Raw genomic sequence first — 26,651 nt, 5'->3', positions numbered from 1 at the left:
GACCCAGCGGAACCTCTCCCTTCTGTGATCGTGTGCAGCATCCTGCAAATACCCATAAAGAATACGCTGCGTGATGGCCATTTTGAGTGAGGTGCGGAGTCCCTCTGGCACCGTTGGCGGCTGACTGCGGGGGGCGGTGCGGCACTCCTGACTATCTCCGGCGCATCTAGTGGTGGCTCCCTGCATTGCCAACGATTCACACTGTGACATACCGCCTCATAGCACCACCAGCACATGCGAGGAGCGGGCACAAAGAGAAGGTTGGGCCGATGCCCGGAATAGTAAGGGGGACGGACAGCTCAGCATTACAGTTGTGGGGGTTGGAGGGAACAGTGGGCCCAACACGCCGAACACCTGTGCCGCTCTGACAGGCTTACGTCCTGGGCGCTCTTGGGAAGGACTTACTGGGGCAGCCTCCAGATACATCTCGACGTCTAGGGAGTGACGGTATATACCGACACTACGCCCGAGGGCGCCCCGTTAAGTCTCGGCATGGGGCGTACCAATACCAAGCAGACAAATCTGCCATTTGAAACACGCAAAACACCCAGGTCCAGCTCGGCGGATCACGCAGACTCGGATAGCATGGACACTCAGGAGAAAGATTGGAAGGCGCTCCTACTTGGCATGAAACAAAGCCTCACAACCATCGCTGAGAAAATAGATACCATGAATACACGTATGTACTCAGTTGTTAATAAACTAGACCACCATGAACAACGTCTCAAAGAAGCAGATAGAGTGTCTGACCTGGAGGATGGCGCCACGGCAAACAAAGAACATGTTTCGCAGATGGATAAATTGCTCAAAATAATTGCAGATAAGAACGAGGATTTAGAAGCCCGATCCAGAAGAAACAATGTGCGCATCCTGGGCTTGGCGGAATCGACCAATACGGGTCGCATGGAAGACTTCATTGTAAAATTGGTCGTGGAGCTGTTCGGTCGAGACTCCTTCTCTGCCCACCTCACGGTGGAGAGAGCGCACAGATCCCTGGCTGTCCGCCCACCCCCTGGAGTACCACCTCACCCAGTGATAGCACGTTTTTTAAACTACAGTGACAGACACGGTGTTTCGCCTTGCTCGAGAGAAGAAACAAGTCCACTATGAAAACACCATACTATCGTTCTTTCCAGACTTCACGCAAACCGTGCAAGATGCAAGGCGCAAATTCACTGCTGTGAAGAATAAACTACAGGCGCAATTGATTCCCTACGCTATGATGTACCCAGCGAAACTAAAGGTAACACTCCAGGGGAGGCAACATTTCTTCCAAAACCCACAACAAGCAGAGGACTACCTCAAACGGAATCGTCGAGCTGCATCTGCCGGAACGGGCAGGCAAGAACACTCCAGATCCCAGTCTCCCCTATCAAATCCAGACTAAGACTAGCAACTGCTACCGAAACACGCGTGATCAGCATTGGTGATCTGAATCCGAGGAACTGGCCTACATTGGTGATGTATTGAAGTTTATATATCATTATTATCTGTTCCGCCCGGACTCTCACCTCCCTCCTGCCATGGCTGCCCGCTGATGCAGCGGTGTAGCGGGTAGGTGCAACAGTGGAGGAGAGTGGGTACGGCGTGAGCCCCTAGTGACTCTCCCACGAGGGTGTTCCCCCAAATCTCCTACAAGGAGGGACAGTATTGGTTGGACTGAAGGTTCTTAACAGTAGGGAGGGTACGTATGCCCGGCGAGTTGGGGATGCCGGAGTGGGTGGGGGGAGGGTGTTTTATGTTTGATGCAATGTTGTTATCTACCCAGTTGGTTAGCAGGGGCAATATAGTATTCAGTCGCAGTCACGATAGACGAAAGCATGACAGACATCACACGGGATATTAACAATCTAAATGTATGATCATGGAATATACGGGGTCTGAATAACCCTAGGAAAAAGAGGCAGGTACGAGGCTACTTAGACATGGCATCGCAGTCGCACTGCTGCAAGAAACACACTTGAATGCGGAACTCGTACCTCAATTCGCTGCGAAATGGGCCTCATATCGTTATTTTGCATTGTACTCCGATTACTCTCGGGGAGTGGCCATTTTCAAACGAGGAGTGAGGTTCATGCCCAGTGGGTCAGAAGCTGATACTAACGGGAGGTACTGCCTGGTATGGGGGAGGCTAAACTCATATGACGTGACATTCGCGAATTATTACGGACCTAATACTGACGATCCACATACTTTGCTTTTACTATGGAGCAAAATCCAAACAATAGGTACCACTTATGTTATCAGTCGGGATGGCGCATTGGCTAGTTCACGTAACCCATGTGGCTCACACATATTCAGATCATTCCCCCGTGGTGATGGAGCTGCAGCCTCCGATAAGCCACACCCCGTATAACAGTTAGCGTCTCAATCCCCTGCATCTCCAAGACACAGTTTTTAGGACGGAAATTGAGCGGGAAATTAAGGAATTTTTTTAACGGAATGTGCAGTCTGTTTCCAGCCTCACTGCTGTCTGGGAGGCATTTAAGGTCACGGCCAGGGGATGGTGTATCTCAAAGGGTGGGGGCATACTCAAAACTCTACGCAGGGACCTGCATAGCCTGGAAGAGGAACTTAAAGCGCTAGAAACAGAGCTTCAGGCACACCCGAATGATGAGGCACATAGAGCTAAAATACGGGAAACACTCACAGAATACGAGGAAACCACGAGCAGGGAAAGTAACTTCTGAGGGAAACCATACCTGGCCAGGGTTTATGGTGAAGGTGATCGTCCGGGGAAGGTTTTAGCACGCATGATTAGACCCCCCCCCCCTCCCCCAATTTCTCATACTTTGTCGCCGAGATACAAGATGCACAGGGGACCATATATAGAAACCTCTCTGATCAACTCAATACGTTCAGGGAGTAATATAAAACACTGGCACCCCGATCGATTTGCCACAATACTTAGAGGACACAGCATTGGCATGGTTAGGACCTAATCAACAAAAATTTCTGAATTTGGAATTGGAGGTGGACGAGATTACTGAGGCAATAATGCATATGAAATCAGGGCGAGCCCCGGGCTCAGACGGCCTGCCAATAGAATTTTATAAAGCCTACGCACCAATTTTAGCACCCATCTTGAAAGAAGTGTTCTATGCGGCGTTAGAGGGGGGCAGCCTACCGAGAACCATGCGGGAGGCTCAAATAACCGCGCTACTAAAACCCGGCAAATCCCCGCTACACTGTGAATCATACCGACCCCTATCTTTACTGAATTGTGATACTAAAATCCTAGCAAAGGTTTTAGCGATCCGCCTCAGTTTTTCGATGAAAAGATTGGTGTTGCCGGATCAGGCGGGATTCATCCCAAATCATGCCACATCCCACAACCTTAGAACACTTTTAGCAGTACTGCAAGACATAGATCCCAATTGCTCAGCGGTGGCGGTTTTTGACGTCACCAAGGCGTTTCATTCAGTGGAGTGGGATTACCTGATGGGAAATCTGAGTTACATGGGGATGCCCTTTACCCTCTTGAACTCGGTTAAACTGCTGTACACGCGGCCGATAGCCACAGTCCTGCTGAATGGTGCACGTTCTTCTCACTTTACCGTTTCCAGAGGCACGAAGCAGGGATGTCCGCTATCTCCAATTTTATTTGCTTTGGCCATCGAGCCCTTGGCAGCAAAGCTACGACAGCATCACAATGAGAGATCCCTGATTTATCCTGCTAGACAATTGCTTATCTCCCTCTATGCGGACGATATGACCCTGTATATCAAATAGCCTCAAGAGAATCTTAATCCTGTGTTGAGGGAGATAACCAAATTCAGCGCCATTTCTGGAATACAAATAAATTGGACTAAATCTGCAGTATTCCCCCTCACGCACAAAACCCTACCACACAATTGAATTATCCCCTGGTTTGGGAGAGTGACGAGTTAAAATACCTAGGGGTACATAAAACTAGGGATGCGTGCGAATTATGGCGTAGATATTGACAAGACAACATCACCAAATGGATACGACTACCACTGTCAATGGCAGGGAGGATATCCCTTATTAAGATTATTCTACTACCTAAATGCCTAAATGCCTGAATCTCTTAATCAACATCCCATACCATCCCAGGAGGTCCTTCTTTAACACACTTAAGACACAACTTATAAGACTTATATGGGGCGGGAAACAGGCGCGGCTCAGCCTAACCACATTGATGTTGCCGTACCAACAGGGGGGATACGATGTTCCCAATTTTGAGTACTATTACTATTATGCGCAGGCACATTTTGCAGTTTACTGGGTTCACCCGCCTCCCTTCATGCCTCATCTGGTGGTGGAAGACGGCTATATGTCGCCGATGCCTCCAGAGGGCTACCTCTTTACTAGGGCGAAGGAGCGAGAGCGAGACCCCTCCACGGTGGACTGTACTCTCGCTGCGTGGAGACAGATTGCGCGCAGGTTAGGAGCCCCCATGATGTATTCCCCTATGATGCTCCTGCTACGTAATCCCTTATTGCAAGTCACAAATGAGGGGATATGCCGCAAACTGCTTGATGGTCTGCATTACACCACCTGGGGGGGGGATCTATATATCGGGGGACAATTTCGCTCAAGGGCACAATTCTTTGGCACACGTGCCCACAACCATGGACACCTTTATGTATATTCGACTTAGGCAAAGCGTAAAAGCGGTAACCCCTGCATTTCCCGAAGAGCCAGATATATGTGCACCCCTACATGACTTATTACAGGCGGAAGCCCCACGACAGGTCACATCACTCTTGTATAAACACATACAGAAAGCGCCACCTCCCCAAACTCCACGGGCCAGACGGGAATGGGACAACGACCTAGATATACCACTGACAGACGAGCTATGGGAATTTAGTTGCAAGCAGACGGAGGAGGTCACAGGCAATAGTAGGCTACGCCTCATACACTTAAAATTTCTGCATAGATTATACCATACTCCGGTCAAACTGCACAAACTGCTACTACGGGAACATGACAACTGTGCAAGATGTGGAAGGGAAGGAGCAGGTTTCATACATTTAGTGTGGAGCTGCCCTCAGGTGGCTGCCTACTGGACACAGGTTTTTGACGGGATGTCCAAAATGATAGGTGCTCAAATATCCCCGAACCCGCTCATGGCTCTTCTAGGGCTCACTCAGGACATAAAAACAGTGCATAGGAAATATTTGACAATGGGTTTGCTCCTAGCGAAACGTAAGGTAGCATGCAAATGGGGACGGGGGAGCGCTCCTAAGTTCAAGGAATGGATAAATACGATGTCCACGTGGCAAGATCACATGTATTATTATGCCGAAATATTACCCATAAAATCGCGGCCGAAAGACATCTGGGGACCCCTGACTGTCTTTCTCCTGGGGAACGAGACAGTTCAGGGAGAGGGTCAGGGAGGGGGTGGGGAACCAGGAAGGAGGACAGTCCTAGAGCCCGCTCGTGGTCCTCACAGGCAGAATCTGAGGCATTGTCGAATTGCAGTGAAATTGTGGCAAATGAGTAGTGATGCTGGATAGTGGGACGGGTGAGTTTTTGGGTACCTGCCATAGTGGTAGGAGGCTAAACTACCCTCCTAGTTTAAGCAGTAATTGTGATGTCTGCATATCGTATACCCTAATGACCCCGTATACTACGGAATGTAATGCTATTTGTATACTATAATCATGTACTGCCCTATGATCGCTGGATGGGGGTTTTGCAAATGTTAGATAAGGGGGCGGGGGGGTAGTTGATGCTATGCAACAAATTTGTACGGGAAGGTGTAAGATTAGCGCATCATTAATGCACCTGAATTGTTGATTGACATTACACTGATGTACTGTAAAAGCTTGGGTCGTGAGCACATTACCTCTCCACGAGTAATTTGTATTTAGAGATGTGATGAACACGCACAGATGGAGGTGAAGTAAATATATACATGTAATAATACTCGGACTCACTTGTAGAATGGCAAGTGCTCCCTGTGGGTCGACAGTCAACTCCGCCAAATGAACTCCGAACTCTGCAAACAGGAGTAGAAAGAAAAGCCAAAGTGAATAGAGTTTTGTACAAATGGTGAAAGTGATTTGCGAATCAGACATTCCCTTCTGTATGCAGCGCGCACAGACTTCAAAGCTGCTACTGGTTATGTGCAAAATGAAGTTCACAATGTAGTTTTCTAGGATTGTCAGATTACTAAAGTACTGCTCCCTTCCGAGAATTCATCATCAATACTGTAATTTTCCATTGTAACTGCTTTTTTTTAAAACCCACCCGAAAACAAAATTAAATATTCTTTAAAAAAAAAAAAAAGACGATGGAGCCAACAAAAGCAACAGTGTGAAGATTTCAAAACCAAAGTGTCTCTATTAACATTTTGTTGTGCTTAACATGACAAAGTTTCATAAAACTAAAACAATGGCTGTGAATGGGTCTACCGAATCCTGTTCAGAACGGGAGAAATATATATATTTTTTGAAGTCTGGACGTGTGAGTTGGAGAAAACTATATGTGAACAGTGGAGACTGACAAAGAAAGCTGAGGCAACGTGGCTTGCTCTGAGGTACAGGGTTCATGCCGATTGGCGATGCATTATTGTTTGCCTCAAAGATTTGAAACATGATGGAAAACAGCTAGTCGGAACTTGCACCTAAGAAGAACAAGGCCTTTGCAAGACCATTGAAGAGCTGAGGCCAAGGAAGTCATGCAAATGTGGCGAGCCGAATCATGAGAGGGGGGTCTGCCTCAGTGCTTTGAAAGCCAGCTGTCCCTGACCTCGTTCTCGCGTACTAGCGAATGATCTACCCTATGTGCTGTGAATGGATGAAAGTGTGGACAGAAATGCTCAAGTTCTCATTGGTGTGTAATGCCAATAATCCATGCATTCATTACTTCAGCAATGTTTGTCTGACATGTATTACCATCTGTGTTATTGCATGTAGGACTGCCCCTTCCTATTCCGCATCTGAAGGTGGGGCTGCAGAGCACCTATCAGACAAATTTGATAGGTGGTGCCATGTGATGTGTACTAACCGCAACCAGTCCTTTAGCCAAATTCGCATTTTGAGACTTGAGTGTATACTTTTTCAATTGAAAAAATACAAGCTGCAGAAGGTACGGCGTTGCTAGCTAAAAATACCAGACTGACAATGTCTCCTGACAATTGGCAAACACTGCAGTCAGAGGTAAGTATCACTTAAGAGAGAGAGGTACAGTGGGAGCAGGGGTGGCAGGCAGGGTTGAGGAAACATTCGTCACATGTTGGCATCGCCTGTAAAAGACCGGTAGTATTAGGTAAGGCTCAGTCACATGCCTCTGAAAGGCGGCTAGGACTCGTTCAGATTCTGTCACAAGTCAAAGGAATGACAAAGACTGTAGGGCTTGGCAGTCAGTCACTTGGCAGGATCACATCGCAAGGTTGTGTGGGCTGGGAATAAATCAGTTGTATGACAGTTTTGCATGTGAAAGAGTAGAGTGGGGACAGCGTTACTCCACTCACAAGGACCCCTCTACACATTCAAGGCCTCGTCCACCCCTACACTGCTGCATCACAGGACGGAAAAGAAGAATGCAATAATTTTGACCTGGTAGCAGGTCTTTTAAATTCAAACATCCCTCTGGACGGCCTTCCAGTGCATCTGCGAATGCAGTCCAATCACCTGAGGTTTTGGCGTATCATCAAGATCGACTATACCCACACTAAAAGTGGGTGCCCTTCACTACCCACACATTTGGCACATTCCATTTACCCTTATCAAATGTTTCCATGAAGCTTGAAAAGAAACTTTCAATAAATTGGTATTGGCTACATGAGCCATGTGTCGAAGATGCACCTCAATGGTCATATAGAGCAACACATTAAGTACAGGGATAAAATCTTAAAATGCACAAAATGCTGGCTTCCCTCGCCTCCTTTGATTTTACCATTGCCACAACAACTGACCAAACTGTTCTGAAAGAGTTACGGTTTAGAGTAAAACTCTCCTGCTCCCTTGAAAGACTGGAAAATATATGGAAATGAAGATTGTAAGCTGTGCATGTGAGTGGCTAGCCTGGTATACGATACACTTATGTAAGTTGACAGACTGCATAATTCCAGAAAACCCTTATGGTGAATTAGGAGGTCTAAGACAACCTTAAAAAGCTCTCTAAGTGGTAGCTGTGGAGAGCAGCCTTCAGGCTTAGTCCAGAAGAAGTGTAAAGCAGCTTGTTTTACCAGAATGCAATCTTCTAGGTATCGATTAAATGAAAAAGAACCACACAAGGTATTTATAAAAATATATATTTATTATATAATAATCACTAACATGTTTAGATATCTCCTACCCAGAGATATGCACAATGCACACAATACTTTGCATACAAATCACATAAATAGCACAAAATACACAGTGAACCCCAGGGAGAGACCAAACCATATATTAAGAAAGTGGTATAAGAACCACGACTTGTGTCAAGACAATGTCTAGAGGATGTAGATGTGCCAGGCCCCCAAGGAACCACCAAAAGGTGAGTGACTAGGAACCCCACGGAGATAGTGTGCAGTGTGGGAACAGGACTGCATTCTCTGTACAAATCAACGTGCAAGTCGTGGTTGCAATTTTAAAGAAAAAGGACCTTTCCAGTGGAAGACAGAAGGTTGGAGCGACACCCCACCTGTGGATACCCTAGCACCCACATTACCTACACCAGGGAAGATGGGTGCACAGGTGTTAAGTAGTGTCAGAAACCGCCGTCGAAACCAATGGAGGACTTCAGGAAAGTGTCACTGCTGGAGAAGGAGAAAGTGTCCGGTGGAATCCGAAGGTGAATTCTAGCTGTTAGGTACCTGCAAGCAGAGGGGACGGTGTCTATGTCACACAAGATTGATCTGGAGACCTGAAGACTAATGCCCACCAATGTTGAGTGTTGCAGGAGAGTCGACAGTGACCTTGACTCTGCAGCGGTGAGGACCAGGCGACACAGATGAAGACTAGGAGCTGTGCACGAGCTGTCCCACGTCGGATGTCGAGAGCTGATGGGTCGGTGTCCATCTGATGCACCAACAAGCCTTGGCAACTGCAAACAACATGGATGTCGAAGAAGGTGCAATGTCAGGATCAGCAAGGCTCAGTGGACTCACCACAAGCATGGGAGTCAGGGCAGGCCCCAAGCAATCATGAGCCCAAAAGAAACAAAGATGACCCTCAAATGGACCCACAGGACGGAGGCACTGGTGTCCAGAGAGGACCTTAAGCGTCCCACCAAAAGATGCAGGCCACGATACAAACAATGCAGACGAAGATTCTCGTCACTGGAGATGCTCGAGGCTGGGGTTACTTGGAGCCCGAAGAACTTGGTGGAAGGTAGCCAACGAGTCTTTGCAACGGCAAGTCGACGCAGTGCACAGGGGTTCGGTTACTGCAGCTCCTATGGGGGATACTGGCCTCAAACTTGGTGGTGAGAGGGCCACGCAGGCCTCGAGAGATGTGGAGAACCCCCACCTGTGTTGCCGAGCCTTTCTGAGTCCCTGGGAGTTCAGGATCAGCAGACCGGTCAGCTTTGTTGCGTTACAATCAGATGCAGGGAAGAGACTCCTCCTCTCCAAGGGAGATTTCTTCAGGTGTCTTTGGTGCCCACAGGCCTTGGAAAGTTCCTGTATGGTACACAGGCGATGCAGCAGACTGAAAGGGGGACAAAGTCGAGCCCAAGCGTAGTCCAGCGAAGTCCAGAGTGCCCAGATGGTAGAAGTTGAAGTGGTGTCTGAATTGAATCGTGTTCCATGACGAATCTCGTGACCTACCCAAAGTTATGCCCTTAAGTACACTAGGGAAAGGGTTTGGACGATTTAAGGTTCCCTCCCAAGGGAGGAAGTGTACAGTGGGGAGGATACTCCCATATCCTTTGTCCGATTTCGCGCCAGAGGAAGAGCCAGCGGCTCCCAGAGCTGGTTTTAACTGGACTATGCAAGGAGGCACTAAATGTGCCCGTCATGCAGACTGAGTGGCGCTGGCAAGGACACCCACCTGGCCCCAATACACTAAATCCTGTCTGGGAAGTGGTCACAACTCCCTGTGACAGGATACCTATTGTTCTGCCTTTCGCCTGCTCGAGCCTGGCTCAGCAGCAGGAGGGCAGAATCGGGTCTCTGGTCGGAAGCAACCATGTTGTGCTGTCCGGGTTTAGAAGACTGGTGCCGAGAGCACTGAGAGCCTAACAGAGGTGTTCTGGTGCTTGGAATCATACCTCACACCGTTTACGGTGTGGGGGTATGATTCCAACATGTTTGATACCAAACATGATAGGAATCGTTGCAGCCAGTTTCAAGAGGGTTGTCGCGTAATTACGCGGTGCCCCCTTGTATGGTATATGGCTGTTTCACTTACAACCCAGGAGAATGGACTCCGTAGGCTGTAGGGGTATCCTGCTCATGCAGGGGCACCCTCACACTTCGAACCAAGCACCCTGCCTTTAGGATTGCAAAGGCCTGCTATAGGAGTGACTTATAGGTTTTAAGTGCAGTGACCCTAGATATAGGAAACCTATATCTTTCGTAAGTGGTGCTAGCATCAGCTTACACAGGCTGCAATGGCAGGCCTATAGTTACAGTTTGAATGGTCTCCCATGGGTGGCATAATACATGCGTCAGCCCATGGGGGACCTCTGGGGTACCTATGCCATGGGTACCTTGGTACCATATACTAGGGACTAATAAGAGTACCTCAGTAACCAATCTGGGATGTACCCAAGTACTGAACAGAACAATTTAAGGGAGAAAGCAGAGAGACTGGGGTCCTGATTAGCAGGATCCCAGTCAGACTAGCCAAAGTCCATAAAAGCAGCTCCTACTTTCCTACAGTACAGCTTTAAGAGGAGTGAATTTGATGCACATTAATCCAAAAAGCATATTAAATGTGTTAGCGCACTCAGACCCACAGGTGGTGGGGGTGGTATAAAGGGATGTACAGAGAAGCACCACTAAGAAAACGCATGTGAATGCTTAAAGGCTCGATATTAAAATCCGGCAACCAAAGGCATTAATGATGAAACATAACATGGTAAGGGTTCTTGATCTGTTTTCCAACTAGTTGGGTTACTCTTTCTCTTCCTGAGGCAGCCGCAGCCCTCCCTACAAAGCTTCATTCTTATGTGCACGACTTAAGGGTGTGACGTTATTTGCAAAGGCAATGACAAACATGGGAACCTCCTTTTACATGCAACAAAAAATACATTATAAGTGCAGGACCAGTTTATCAGTACTCAACTCTTTGGGATGCCAGACAGGATGCATGGCCAGGGCTACAAGTGACGATTGGGTGGCTGCCAACGTCGAAGAGGAATTTAGTCCACGTGCCCATCTCCCCAACACCTCGACATTGCGGAAAGGTACTGTAAGAAATTGTATTTGGGGTAGTTGACTATCCACCTCAAGGAATAATCACTAAATTAACCTGAGCTCAATCACTCGGTAGCTATTTCACAGAGCAGACCAGCCTAACTTAGGGCAATGTGAAAAGTATTCCTGCAGCAGCAAATAGTAACAAAGTCAAAATGCCGAATAAAAATCCCTAACCGAATTAGAAATAGAGTAAAGTGTAATAAACAAAATGACACCAAAATGACAAAAACCCAATAAAGAGAACCGGAGATATGAATTTTTAAAGATTTCAAGGACAATAACACCAAAAAGCACAGAGCGATAATATTATGGGCCGGTAGACAGTTACCTAGGCACAATTTCAGGCTGGCTGTGATGGAAAGTGGGTCAGATACATCAACCAAGTTGGTCCCGGTTGCTGACGAGAAGTTACTTATTTGTTAAATTCTTTATTAAAATATAATGTGCAGAGTTTTATCTTTAAAAATGAAGTGTTAAGTGCAAAAATTGTAGTAGTCATTAATACTTCAAAACTATTGGCATGTTGCATAGAAATGAAGTATAGTTTATTAATTTGACGTAACCACAGACCCTGTGAATACCGAAAAGCTTGTTTTTTCAGGCTTCACAACCGTTGTGCAAGATGTTTTTCTTCTCTTTGCTGCAGACGTTGTAATTTTGAAAGCTACTGTTTATAAACTAATTATCAGACATTTGTTGTATTAGACGACTGATAGTACAGTTCTCTTTACAAATGATGTAGACGACAGGGAGGATGATTCACATACACATGCTTAAAAGACAATTAAACTCTGGTGAGAATATGAGGTAAGCCTGTTTCCAGGAGTGTGCTGAAATCCAATTAGTCAACAAGAAGAAGAAAGAATATATTTGTTGCAACAAAGTAAATGTGCATTTAATTAGTGTGTGATCTTAGACTAGAGAGTCCCCTGTCCCAGACTCTTCAAGAGGATACTCTTTACTGGGTTGTCTTGGACATCTCCTTACGAGAAGTCTCACTTCCTGATTTGCTATTAGAGCTGAGGATACTATCCAGCGTATTATGCTAATGCTTTATGCTTGATTCTCTATCGGGAACATTCATGGGTATCTGAGCTGACACCTTTAATCCTTCTTGCATTAATACCGATTTATTTAGAATACGGAAGTTTATTTATGGAACACACTTGTTGCATTTTTATTGTATCAATTCCTTATTGATTTGCTATATTGATTTACGTTATTACCAAATAATTGATTGATATTAATCTTTGATAATGAGATTTAGAAAATAAAATTTTAAAGAATGAGAAACTAAAATATTTGAAAATGAAACCCTTTAGCTCAACGTAACTCTTTTGACTGAACTAAAAGAAATAACTGATATTGTTTTATACTGACTTCCCCTCCTCACATTTCTGTCGACATCAAAGATCCATCAACCTGTACGCAGGGTTCATGACTGGTAAGTGACAGTGAAACCATGTGCTCCAACAGTGGTAGCAGAGTATAGTTTATGTCACGAGAGAGGATCTGAAATAATTAGTCCTAGTTGAGAAATGCCCATGTCCTTAAGACCAAAGCCGAAGCTTTAAGATTGACGGCGTTGCGGTTTCGAAGGTGGTTGCAGTAGTGGGAGTATCAATAAGCTTATGTGTTGCTATGGTCTTTGTTGAGATTTGGTCGTGTTGTTTTGTTGTGCTTGGGAATAGTAGTGTGTAAGCGTAAATTGTTGAGCAGTTGAAGTAGTTGAAGTAGTTATCGGACTCGAAGTAGTACAAGATCCCAGAATAGATAAGCAGTTCAAACTGTGGTGTTATTTGTGGTGCACAATTGTAAGATATCTTCGAATTGCACAATTGAGATAGGGACTATAACAATGATGTGATTGTACTAATATTGATTGGGGTTAGTGGAGCCTATTGCCAAAAGGAGAAACTACATAGTTGGAGTAATTTCCCGCTGGTCAAGATTTCATTTGCGTATGTGTAAGATTAGGGAAGTCGGAGGGTGTTAAAACCTTACTTCCGATAATTTTTGTATAAATGAATGATTTGGAATTTCTTAAGTGGAGCAGACAAAAGTTAATTGTTTATCATGCTTAGAGTTGTAGAATTTGTGTACGAGAAAGTTGAAAAGGAAGGTGAACCGATGAAAGGAGTCAGGAGTACGTCATAGGGTGCCATGCTGAGATTGGTCAGCTGGCATTAGAGTCGAGCTGTTATTGGTTAATGACGACAGAGTGCCATGCTGGGATAAAACAGCTGTTGTGAAGTGCCTTGCTGAGACTGGTTGATAAGAACTCAAATATTAAGCTGTGACATGATTGGAGAAAGATTGAAGTATACGGAATTAGAACCAGAATCAAAACCCCGAAATTTGAACTTAATCATTGCACATCATTTGTTGAATTATTGCAAAAATGAAATGTTTCATAACCCTTGGAGATTGGATTAGAGGTGATATAGTTCAAGAAAGTGAATATTCGTCACCAGAAGGTAGGCCAGTTTGTTACATGACGACAAATGTACGGTTTCATGCAGGTTTGTGGCTTTGTCAATGGTGCAAGATTACTGAAAATTAGAGTTCATTTATATTTCCACAAAATGGTACATTTGATTTAGAGGTTATTGAACATTTAAAGGAGAAATTATACAATATGAAACCACCTCCTAGACCCTCACATTAAGAAGCATGTAATGCTTGGGAGACAGCAGCACGTGATAAAGAGAAATATCAGAACAGGACAAAGACGTAAGCGAAATTATGCAGATGCTCAATAGGACAAAGAATAGCAAAGGTGGAGAAAATGTATAATCGAGGAAGCTAGAATGTACCCTGTCGTGACCACAGAAAAGACTAAAAGAAATTGGAAACAAATGATGAAGAAGCTGCAAAGAAAACGGACACTGATAGCGATTCGTGGATGATGTTCTGGATGCTTTATTGGCTTCAGTTCCACCACATGTGGCACCTACAACAAATACTGATAGTGATATAGCTTCTAGTGCTACAGGGGCTTCAGGCCCTGTTGACCCGAATGTAATTCAGAACAAGCGATCATTTCCAGCACTTCAAATTGCAAATATACCTGCTGAAGTGGCTCATGCTGTAATAATTCCAGGTTTTACTGTCTCAATTTTGACTGTTCCTGCGCCAGTGTCACAAGTGGTCTCAACATGGACATTGGTAGTGGCAGTTGCAACTGCACCGATCCATATTGTCCCAAATAACGTAGCTCAAGGTGCTGTAGGAGGCGAAGCTGCGACAGGGTTCATGCGGACATCGCAGAATTCACATACTGTTGCGTAGATACCACTGCAAAATGTTCAAACATTGAGAGAAGGAAGGAAGGATTGTTTTTACGACACCAGTTGCCAAAAGTGAGACCTCACCATTTGAGGGTGGAATTTTTCCATCAGGGTTTGAAGAAACCACAGACAATAAAAAGACTGAGGTGCCGAGAGATCCTATACTAGCAAAGAAAAGAGCAAGACCATTAGGTGTTTCAAAATTAAAGGTGGAATTAGAAGAAAGGATTAGGAGATGTTTAGATATTCCCCATGTGGAAAATTATTAGGAAAATGAACTGATATATTTGAGTAAAGAAATAATGAGACGTGCAGCTATTTCACATGATAAATTAACGGAATTAGCATGAAAATATGAAGTGGAGTGTTCCATTACAAAGATGAAGCTAATGTGACAATGTGATCTTCAAGAATGAAGTTATGTATTGAGGAATTGGTAAAATGCATCCGCAAATAGAATGATTTTGACAGATTAGAAAGCAAGTGTACAAAGAAACAAGAAATGAAACCATCAGATGCAGCAGAAGCAAATATTAAACCACCACCAGCACCCCCAGATGAAGAGAAAGCATTTACTTTTCCTGGTAGGGAGATGCCAGGTGGAGAATATGTGCATGTACCACGGATTGCAGGTGATATTGCAACACTTAAGAACAATTTTCAGAAATTGAGAGAGAATCGTGCACAGTGGCCTGTACAAGCTGGCAGGTTCTGAGAACAGATCTGAATATTTTGACATTGTAGTACAGAGTGATTTGTGGGCTAAGTACAAAATAGCTTTACAGTGGCCATATTCTGAACCTCCAAGATATGCGCAAACTCCTGCACTTTTACCAGTGATAAGTATGATGAGGCGATTACGTTTTTGAAAGGAAAAGTTCCCATGTTGGAAAACGAGATTTTTGACTGACAATTCACATTTAAGGTGCCTGAAAGGGTGGGGGGGGAGAGGGGGGAGGTTGCCAACTTTGCGCTGTTCTAGAGGTAGATCAAAGTGGCCCATCTGTAGAAGGAAACGATAATGGCCACCAAGAGTAATTTCTTATTGACACCGGAGCGATCCAATCCACTGTTTGAACAGCGGAAGTCCTAGACCTACCCCTCTCGGGAATGAAGATCCAAGTTGTAGGTGTTACGAACAAACAAATAACCAATCCTGATTCAGAGAATTTGCATTTAAAAATAGGTTCATTTGAGGAGAATCATCAATTTGCACTCATTCAAATTGTGTAAATCTGTTAGGGAGGGATCTTTTCTACAAGTTAAATTGCATTAGTTACTGCACACCGGACTGTGATGAAAATGTTGAATTTGAAACGGCTCGACAAAGAACAGCTGTAGGATTATATCCAGTGAGGACAGTGGAGGATTTACCTCCCGATGTGCAAGATACTTCTGGATTTACTGTATGGGACTTTTCAGGAAAAGACATTGGACTAATCAAAGGTGCAGAACCAGTCAAAATTACAGTAAAGCCGAATGCAATTTTCCCCAAGAACCCCACCTTATAATATAATGCCAGAGACTGTAGCAGTAATAACACCAGCGATTGAGAACATGCTAAAACATGGAATTTTAAAAGCGACTCTGAAAGGATGCAACTGGTAAAGTTGTTTGGGCAAAATTGGTTCAATCCCCGATTCAGAGTCCTAGCAGAGGAGTTGTGCCACACATGTGTAAAATGTCAACAGATGCATGCAGGAAGAACACCAGTAGCTATGAGTCACAAAGGAAGGTCATGTGGACCCTTAAATAGAATGCAGTTGGACTTTATCAAGATGCCTGTATGTACCGTGCTGAGCTATGTCCTGGTTATAGTGTGCATTTTCTCTCGATAGGTGGAAGCCTACCCAACACGGAAAAATGACAGCTAAACTGCTGTTGCGTGAACTTATACAAAGGTATGGATTTCTGGTTTCTTTGGAGACAGACAAAGGCACTCATTTTAATACTGAATTCCTTAGAATGCTGTGTGTGCCTTTCCAAGTGGAACACTGTAGTGATCATCCCAAGGCTTCAGAAACAGTGGAGCAATTAAATGGAGCCCTGAAGTCATAATTGGTCATACTTTGTGCCTCTACTTCTACTACTCATTATCATTGGTTCTGATGAGTCTTTGAAGTATTCCTGACAGGAGAACAGGATGATCACCTAATAAAATCCTCATGGGACGTGCAATAAGACTGCCTGCTGTACCTGCAAATGCACTTGTGAAGATCACAGATGACATGATACTCGATTACTGGAAAGGACTGGCTGATGTGGTACGTTCAGTTTCTCACCAGGTTGGAGTGGTCACTGCCTATCCACATCAGGAGCAGTACCATGACCTTAGTCCTGGTGATTGGGCTTTGGTGAAGAAGCATTTGTGGAAGTCCTGTTTGGAACCAAGGTGGAAAGGCCCCTACCAAGTCATCTTAAATCACAAACACTGCTGTCAAATGTGCTGGGATACCCAACTGGGTGCATGCACCACAAACTCAGAGTAAAGCGACCGCATGAAGATACAGTGTTCTTTGAGCAAAGTCAAAGAGCTCCTCTGACAGTACATCGGGAAGAACAAGAGAGGGGAGAAAAACAGCAAGAACTCACCAGTACAAGTTTGTGAAATATCGCAAATTTGTGTGGAAATACCCACTGAAGAAACCATTAGAGTATCACAAGAGCAACTGAATAACCCAAATGAAGGAACGAGTGAGAAAAAGATAAATATGAGGATTTGAATGGCCAAATGGTAAGAGGCGATTAAGATCAAGTGCGTCTATCGAACGTATACCGCCAACAATAATCGAAAAAACAGTATCCAGTGATACAAGTGACACAGAGGTGGATCTGCACACACTAAGGAGATCCAAGAGAGCAAGAGTACCTTGTTGAAGATACTCATTACCTAAATTGACTTACAATGCCAGAAATGTGGGAAGTGGTTAAAAGTCAAGATAAATTGAGCTCAGAGTTGTTTGAACCTCCATGATATGCTACACTGTCAAACAGGGTGGATTAAAACAAAATATTTTAAATAAATATGCAATTGAGAACTTAAACATTATTCAAATTTAAAACTGAAAGCATCTTCAATGACAAGTGAATAACGGTGTTAAACTCAAGAAGTAAAAGAGACTGAAGTAAGAAAAGAGTTAATAAAATAAAAATAATTAAGAAAAATTCCCTAAGGCAAAGGCTGCAGTAGAACAGTAGGCATAACACACTTAGAAGTAGACAGAGTAGGACTAGGAATGCCTAGTATTGGAGTTTGTACAAACAAAGTGGGAAAGCTATCAAAGCATTAAAAACAAACCTAATGATGTTTTGCCATCACAAAGGGCTTCAAAAACTACTTTACACTTGAAACACCCCTCACAGAGCTAGTGAGAGAATGTACCTTCCCGGGAATTGACATAACAGAAAACAAAATGGCACAAAGGACATACACAGAAGTAGCGTTCTCCGAATACAACTTGCGGGACAAATCTTGCGCTTTGTAAGGGGGATGAACAGGCACTTGATTTCTCCCACTGCTGAGGCGTATAAGCTATTGCCCAGAATGCTGTTCTGTAAGGAGCAGAGATCTGGGGCTATTCAGAGCAAGCTTTTGATGAAGCTTTTTGATCTCTATCATCTATTAAATCTACCCTCCAGCACCTTAATAGTCCTGTTACATCTAGACATTGAGATGCTGGATACTTTCAGGTTAGTCCAGATGCAACCTGTATTTTACTGGGCCGGGGAAATGGGGCACACCCAAGCTAGAGCAATATAAGAAGGTGCTGCAGGAAATATTGTCCCTTACTGGAAGTGGCTCATTGGCCTGGTTCAAACATGAACGAACCGTGTAATGACAGATTGCTAATTATGATCTTTGGACCAACCCAGAGTCTATACCCAGGACGTTGAAAGCAAGATCAGACTTACAAAAATAAGTGCATGGTAATGCTATAAAACGACAGGATCATAGGCACATAAACTAAAGCCTCTCTTGATAGGAAGTGCTCCCCTAGTTTTGAGATATACTTGGATAAAGTTGAACCATCAGTGGCTAAAACTTTGTATATTTTGCTAAGAATTGGCACCTTGACCCTGAACCATTGTATTTAAATAGAGGCATGGTCATGGTAAAACAACCCATTGTTATAAAAATCGGGAGTGCATTGCACATGAAATCCACTCTTTAGCCTTCCGTCTAATACACCGATTCCAAAGAGCAAAATGGCTAAAAGCACAAGTTCAAGAATATGGGTATTTGTAACATGGGAGCCACTGTACAACTGATAATGTGAGACACCTTGAGCACTATGGTATTTTCCATTCCACATTTAACTAAAATGCTGGAAAGTTAGGAAAAGTCAAACATCTGAAATATCCTAAAGGTCTCTCCTTTCAGCATGTTTTATAGCTATATTCAGTAGTTTTTAATTACCCTTTTATGTTTTATGGGCATTGTCCCCAAATAAATTACTTACAAAAGTTTCTTTTATGTTTAAATGGCTATCTTCAAAATATACTGGATATCAACTAAATTATAATGAAGAACTTATATAGTGTTCGGTGGTAACAGAAAAATCCTGCAATTGATGGAGGAAATGCTACATACACCAGCAGAATCTTCTCCACCATACTATGCTTAGGACACAAAATTCCACCAGCGGACTTAATAGTGGATTTCGAATTTCGTTCACTTATTGAAGGAATTTCTTTTACTACCCATCTTTAGATCAAACTGACCAAAAAAGCCAACTCAGGGGATTGGTAGGGACTGTGTGGCAAACCAGAACACTGCTCCACACCCTAGTGGGCCACCAGGGTGGGGGCTGGTTTTGGCACCTGGGTGGCACTTTTTGTTACCGGGGGCCAGCAAAATTGTCCCATTGTAACAAAATCGCCCGAAACCGGCCCCAGCAAACAGATCGGCGGCACACACCCCCTACCCCCTACCCCCTCGCAGTTTGCCAGAGCCAGTTTCGGTTCCCAGTCTGGCCCTGGCCAGTAGGCCACAATCAGCGCAAGGAGGGCAATATAGACTATCCGTTCATGATAAGGTGGCTGTGGAAGGCCAAAATACTGCCACTCCCCACCCCCTGCAGGAGCCCCAGTTGCCTTGAGGAGCCGGAACTGTGCTGAGCAACTCATGCCGCTTCCTTGAGAGGGCCTAGCGGGCCCAGCGCCACAGTATAAGCATTGTTATTTAACACCAGTGGTGGGGAGTCTCTGGCGGGCCCGCGCAGACAAGTATCTGGAGATGGCAAAGTATAAACCATCTTCAAGGCAAAACAAGCTGGATAAATACATCAAGCCATTGCCGCACATCGTAGACTACACAGACCCCGTAGGACCATAGATACCTATAGAGGCTACAAAATCGGCATCAGTCGTTAATAAAGCCCTTTACACATCTTTAAAAAAATTAAGAGACTAACCCTAGAGGCCAAAATTGGTGAGGTCAGCAAGGATGTCTCACTCCTCCAACAGGACCCGCAAAACACGTGGGGCCAAGTGACAAATGCTGAGAGATATATCTCCGCCTTAGAAGACCCAGAAATTACACTACAACAGATGGTCAGCTAACTACAAGTAACATGCTCCGAAATGGCAGGAGGGATAGAAGATGCTGAGGCCCCCGCCCTGCCAAACAACCAGAGATTTGTTGACTTCCTAGAGGGTGTTGAAAGCACCAACATGCAGAAATTCCTGGAAATACCACTCTTTAGTTTCCTGCCGGCAGACCAGATCTCCACCTACTTCATCACTGACAACGCTTACAAAACGCGCTCTCCCGACAGTCAACCACAGGGGGTCTGCTGCAGGCCATCATCAGCCAGCTCCACAATTGCCAGGACAGAGACGTGGCCCTGCGCAATGGAAAATTTTAAGGCAACACCCCCTATGAGTCCTCAAAAATCCTCATCTTTATGGATCACACAAGGTCAGTCAGGGCTCAACAGAAATCGTTCGATCAGGTAAAGCAGAGAAGCGAGCCATGGGCCTGATGCATATGCTACTTTTTCCGGCCAAACTGAAAGCGGTTTTCAGGGAAAAGCAATATCCTTTGACCACTTGGACAGGGCTTCAGATTGGATGGAGGAGCACCCCCTCGCAATAACTCTGGCAAGCCATGCCTGATAAGCGATGGTCCCCTGGGGAAAGACCTGGATGGGTGCCTAGCGGGTGCAAGCCCACGCAGACACCAGGGCACCTGTGGCAGGGCCCAAAGGTCTTGCTCAGGACCAATAACACTAAGTCCAGAGAACACAACTCTAAAGAGACTCTGAAGAGAGCAGAGGATCCTCTCAGATGAGAATTGATGCATCCCAACAAGCAACGAATCAGGGCAATAATGGTTGACTAACTAGGCGCAACTCCATGTTTACATGTTTTGTTTCAGTGGGTGTTTTGCAATATTGAATGGGGGAAGACATGATTCTTCTGGGTGGGAAGTGTAGGGAGGACAGGGTAAATTATGTTTTTTTTGGTTTTATTAAATTTTTATTTTTTGCTAAAAACTGTGTAATTGCAGCGTTAATTACATGTACATATAATCCAAACATAAAACCGTAATTTCATTTGAAAAGCGAAGATCAGGTAATACACTGTGCATAATAATCAATAAATCATAAACAAGAGACTAACATATTGTAACAGAATTTTCAGAATGGACTAAGATAAAAAAATTCAATTTATTAAAAAAGACGCAATCAAGGAGGAGAGGGAGCCCCAGATCCTATTTCCTTTGATCCTGCCTTTTCTGCCTCTCCTTTCATAAAAGTGCCTTTTCAAAATTATATATTTGTAAAAATCGTCCCTTCCATCTGCTGAGGTGTCAGAGGAACATCTTCATTAAGGACCTGTTGTAAAAAGCCTGAAATTTCACGACCTAAAGATTCTATACAAGGACAAGTGGCAAAAATATGCACTAAATCCACACCAAAGGTTGCACATCTAAAGCAAGAAGTCCCCTCAGTTCCACACCATTTAACAATCTTCGTAGGTGTAATATATAGATCAAGTAAGGTCTTAATGAGCTCATAAAACAAGAATCCTCAACCCCCAGCCTATCCTGCCATCTCAGCTTATGTTTATCTAGATCATCTGGTACTTCCAGCAGGCATCTATATATTTGTGTAATTGAGGATCCTGCACTACTAGTTAACAATTCCATCAAAGGTACTTGTCCAAAACCAGCCGCCCCACCAGCCTTTTTAAGCAGGAAATCTCTCAGCTGTAGAAATATTAAAAAATCCCGGGGGCCCACACCAAACATTTCCCTAACGACTACGAATGAAATTATGAATTTCCAAAGGAATTGCACGGAAAATATACAAAAGTTTTGCCAGGATCATTTTAATGAGAATACATCTCCCTACTATTGACAATTTAAGATTATCCCATCGCTGGAGATCGTTCTTAATTTTCCCCATTATAGGGATGATATTTAAATCCACTATATCTTCCACCTTTGCCGTAATGGTAATGCCTAGGTAAACCGTTTTTTCTACAATTCTGTTATCCGTACCTGTAACAAATGTATTTGTCACAATCTGTGTTTTAGCTTTATTCAATAAAAAATCTGATTGAGTCTCAAAGTTCTTAGTAATACTTTCAACCGCAGACATTGCACGATCAGGGTCAGATGAAATAATAGCCATGTCATCGGCGTTAGCGCATCTTCCCCTTATTTTGATATTTTGTATTGCGGGACACGTGGCAAAAGAGCACCTTCCCAAACCTGTATATATACTGGGGGAATGTCCATTCTCCCAACATTTGTGTCTGTAGTAGCCCAGACACATGGGGGAATGGAATTGAGGTCCGAGCATGGGGAAATATTACATTGTTTGGGTGAGGTCTTTCTTCTAAAGATAACACTCACCTCAGATGGGGAGCAATGTACGGTAGCATGAAAATGTTTCAATAGGTCAAGTCCCAACAAATTATGAGGAGCATGCGGGGAAGCAAAAAGGGTGCAGAAGTACTAAAATTGTTAACCTGTAAGGGTATTTTTCAGGACACAGGGTTGGGGTTAGGGTTCCATCGAACCCCACTGATGTAATTATCTGGCCAGACAAGGGTGTCCCAGGGACCAGTTGTTGAGAAATCGCGCTACGTGTCGCCCCTGTATCTACTAGGAATTTCTGATCCTGCCCAAGTAGGGGAGCTGTTAAATAGGGTCCTGACTGATCTACAGGTATCTCAACTGGTCCGCCTTGTCCTACGCTGTCCTAGCCGGTCCTGGCATCATCCGGTTTGTAAACATCCAAACAATATTGATTATTCCTTTGATCAAATAAATATCTGACGAATTTCTGCCTGAATTTTGTTGTGGCTGTCTGGGGGCTTGATCTCACAGATTATTACTTGCTTGTCCCCTGCCCTTCCCACTAGAAGCTAAGACGGGGCATTCAGAACGCCAGTGCCCTACCTCTTTACAATAGGCACATTGATCCAGTCCCAGTGGAGTCTGTCTACAAGGTGGGCCTGGTGGGGGCATTTGTCTGTGATTTTGACCACGGCCTCGACTCTGGGGTCCATAAGCCTGAACCATCATAACCTTAGTCTTTAAATCCTTTATTTTACCTTCTTTCCTGTCATGCTCATCTGTCACCTGATTCTGGTAATACTGAGCTATATCCAATATGGCCTTAGGTGAGACTGAGGTCCATGTACTTTCAGACCTCTTTAAACGAACAGATATTTCGGAAAGTAAGTTTCCAACAAATCAGTCTACAAATAAATGGGAGCCCGTGGGTGTAGATGTGTCTTGGCCACTAAAATTGTGAAAAACGTCCTCAAAGCGAGTAAAGAAATCAGGGACAGACTCGTCCTTTCTTTGTTTACAAGCAGTAAGGAGCGTCCAATCTATCTTCCGTGGGGGAATTATCATCTTTATTTAAGTGAGTATGTTGCCAGGGAGTTCCAGTATGAGCTGAGCTGGTTTTTTACCAGGCTTCCTATCAGCTTCGGCCGCTATTACTGCAGCCCAATCTCCTCCTAACTCGGCAACATGATCCTGTTTCCGGGCGAGTCATCACATATCCGGCGGTAAGATCACACCGAAAAACATATCAATATCAGCTAGCGTCATAACGCAAGAGTCAATAGCTGCCTGTACTTCATCATAATAACCTCTGGGGTTCTTCCGAATATCCGGTAAAGAGGCTTTAAGAGTGAGAATATGCATCCGTTTTCAGGGCATGTAAATCCAATTATACAAGAAATGGGCTCTAGCATCGGGGCTGTTAGGATCATCATTGTTTGTGTTTCTTCTCCCGGGCATAACCTGGGGTGCAGCTTACCTCATAGGTCTTATTCGGGGAGAGGCAAAAAGTTTGTTGCGATGCTGCATTATTGTGGCTATGGCAGTATTAACCCTTCCTACAGGGAAGGCCCCTACCTGTCACTGCCGATTAATGCCTCCAACATCGTCTGGACCGTTTTCCCCTGTAATCATCTCCCATTGGGCCAAAAACTAGTAAGAAAGTTTGTTTATGAGACAAAGGAGCTCGCCTTCAGAGAAATCTTGTATCTGGTGTATCATTTCTCCTGCCTCCATTTCCAGATCATTTAGCCAACTCAATACTATCTGTTTTATTACATCTTGGCGTGGTTGAGGTATGGCAGAGCAGAGAATTCGGGGAGCTGGGATAGGTATGGGAGCAGCTGCTGGTCCAGTTGCGTCAACTTGGGATGGGGGGGGATAAGGGACAAATCTGGACAGGTGGAAAAGTAAGGGGTTGGTGGTCCAGGAGGAGGGTGTGCCAAAGGTGCGTATGGGGGAGGGGGTCGTTCAATTAATAATCTGTCAGTTTCTGAGTCAACATCATCATGGTGGGCCTGGGCCGTCGCCGTTGGCCTAACGACATTCTTTAGATGTTGTCAATCTATGTTCTCGACCTAAACATTCTATTTTTTTCTGACCTTCATTATCCTTTAATTCCTTAAACTTTTGATAAACTGTCTTCCTTTCCTGTTTCTTTCTCACTTTCTCTTCCTTGAGCTGCCGCTTCTTCACTTCCTTCCTCCACATACGCAAACTGTCAAACATAGCTGGTCCAACTTTCCTAGCAAACAATACTTTTTCTAAGTACTCAAGTTTATGAGGGTCAATCGTCCCCTCTAATGGCCACTGAAATTAGGGTTCCCCTTTTGTATATTTGTTCCACAATGCACTATACATGATGGGACAAATACCATTTTTAGCATACATTTTAAAATTCGGCCTACCTTCTGGGGCGCTGGCTGACTCTTCCAAAATGCGCTGCTTATCGCAGCAGCAATAACAAAACTTCCATAATTTACTAAAAACAGGCGTGTTGTATAAGGTATAAACAATAGCTTACAAACAGAGAAAATTCTCGCATTACCTGTATAATCTTAACATTTGCAAATGTTAATCAAACAAATACCAAACAAACAAAAACTGGTCCAATACAATCCGACCTATTCGTACTCTTCAACTCCCACCTGTCGATCCTCCGTGATCAAATGATCAATTCCAAATAGCCGTTCGGAAGCCCAAGTCAAGGTCAGCAGCCTCCGGGAAGACCAGAGTCGGGAAGCCAAAAAAGTTACCTTGGCCAAGAGAACTAGTCTCCTCAGGTGGTGATCTCCTGAGTGAAGTTTCTTCTCACCGACACGATCTCCTTCCCCGGTCCAACTGCAGGCCTTTGATGGTGCCCCACATTTGGGTGCCAACTTGTGCAAGTGTGCCTTCTGCCAGACAAACTGGTGCAGGATCACCCTTCGTCCACGGGTTCAAACAAGTAAGGAGAATCAACACTGGAGTGAAGTAAGAATCAGGCAATTTATTAACACTCATGAGTGGGGGCTCTGTCCGACGAGCACCAAGAGGCACTCAAGGAGGAAGCACACCGAGCAATGATTACATGGGTTTTTATAGGAAAAGGTCACAAACAGGGGAAGCCCAATGGTGTATATAGAGCTTGAGAAATACACACACAATGAGGTAATACAAACACCAACAGCCTTGGTGTTCAAGCAACTTCGAGCTACATAACAAGATACGCCATCTATGTACACTCTATTCATGGTTTAACTATAGATAGGAAACTCCGAGCAGACGCCAGCTGTTCTTTTGTGCTGCTTCTGTGTGTACACATTTCACAATACCCCAATCTGGTTTCTTTACACACGATTGTGCAGGGGGAGTGGGGCAGGGGCTGGAAAAGAGGACAGAGAAAATGGATGACGCATAGGTCAACACGATGCGAGAAGTTGGGGTTTTTACATTTTAACAATGTGGGTGGGTGCGAATCATATGTGAAAGTACTAATTGACATGTACTCCGGGGGGGGCGGAGATGAAAGCCTCTAGTGGAACTGCAACTAAACAGGTCATACATTTCCTGAAAGAGTTGTTTGGAAGGGAAGGTATACCCAATGTTACGCTTACAGATAATGGCGTACAATTGGTGTCACATGAAATGGAGGAATTTTGGGGAAAGTATGGGATAAGACACAAGAAGTGTTTATTATACCACCCAGAAACAAATGGCATGATGGAACGGTTTAACCGGACAATAAAAGAGACTATTGCTATGGATAAGTAGAGTAGATTGGATCGGAAAGAGGAGATTGCTAAAAAGGCTGAACCATACAGTCTCTCTCCTCATGCAGTCACATGAAGTCTCCTTTTGAATTGTTCAAGGGAAGGCATTCCTACACTTTGGTGGCACCCTATGGGTGAATTATATGGAATCAAGTCAGATTTGCTCAAAAGTGATAGGAGTTGGGAATCCAGGAAAATAAGGATAATAGAGGCTCGTGAGAAAATGTTTGATGCAAGGAAATCTGTAAAAACAACAAAAGTCAAGGTTGGAGATTGGGTCATGGTTAGAAAACCATGCTGGAGTGGATTCGGCTGGGTACCATATGTCCCTGAGAGTTATCAAAGTTTTGACCAATGCTATTATGACGGAAGACTCCCGGATATGAAATCTCAATTGAATTGTCGTTGTCAGTGGGAATGTCGTTAGAGAAGGTGCTGCGATGATACCCACTTCAAACTTTCACTTAAGAAAA

General features: G+C 44.3%; 1 protein-coding gene across 1 annotated transcript in view; it reads right to left on the bottom strand.

Annotated features, from left to right (window-relative positions):
• Nucleotides 1-26,651, bottom strand: part of LOC146866945 (importin-9-like) — a 245,671-nt gene that overhangs the window by 198,822 nt on the left and 20,198 nt on the right. The window contains exon 2 of the mRNA XM_085603271.1: nt 5,913-5,974. The gene's annotated coding sequence lies outside the window, so the exon portion shown is untranslated. The remainder of the gene's footprint in view (nt 1-5,912; nt 5,975-26,651) is intronic.

This window comes from Triturus cristatus, chromosome 1_2 (genome assembly GCF_964204655.1).
Source record: "Triturus cristatus chromosome 1_2, aTriCri1.1, whole genome shotgun sequence".
Lineage (NCBI taxonomy): Eukaryota > Metazoa > Chordata > Amphibia > Caudata > Salamandridae > Triturus > Triturus cristatus.
Note: the sequence above shows the minus strand (reverse complement) of the source record. Positions and strands in the feature narration are given on the sequence as shown.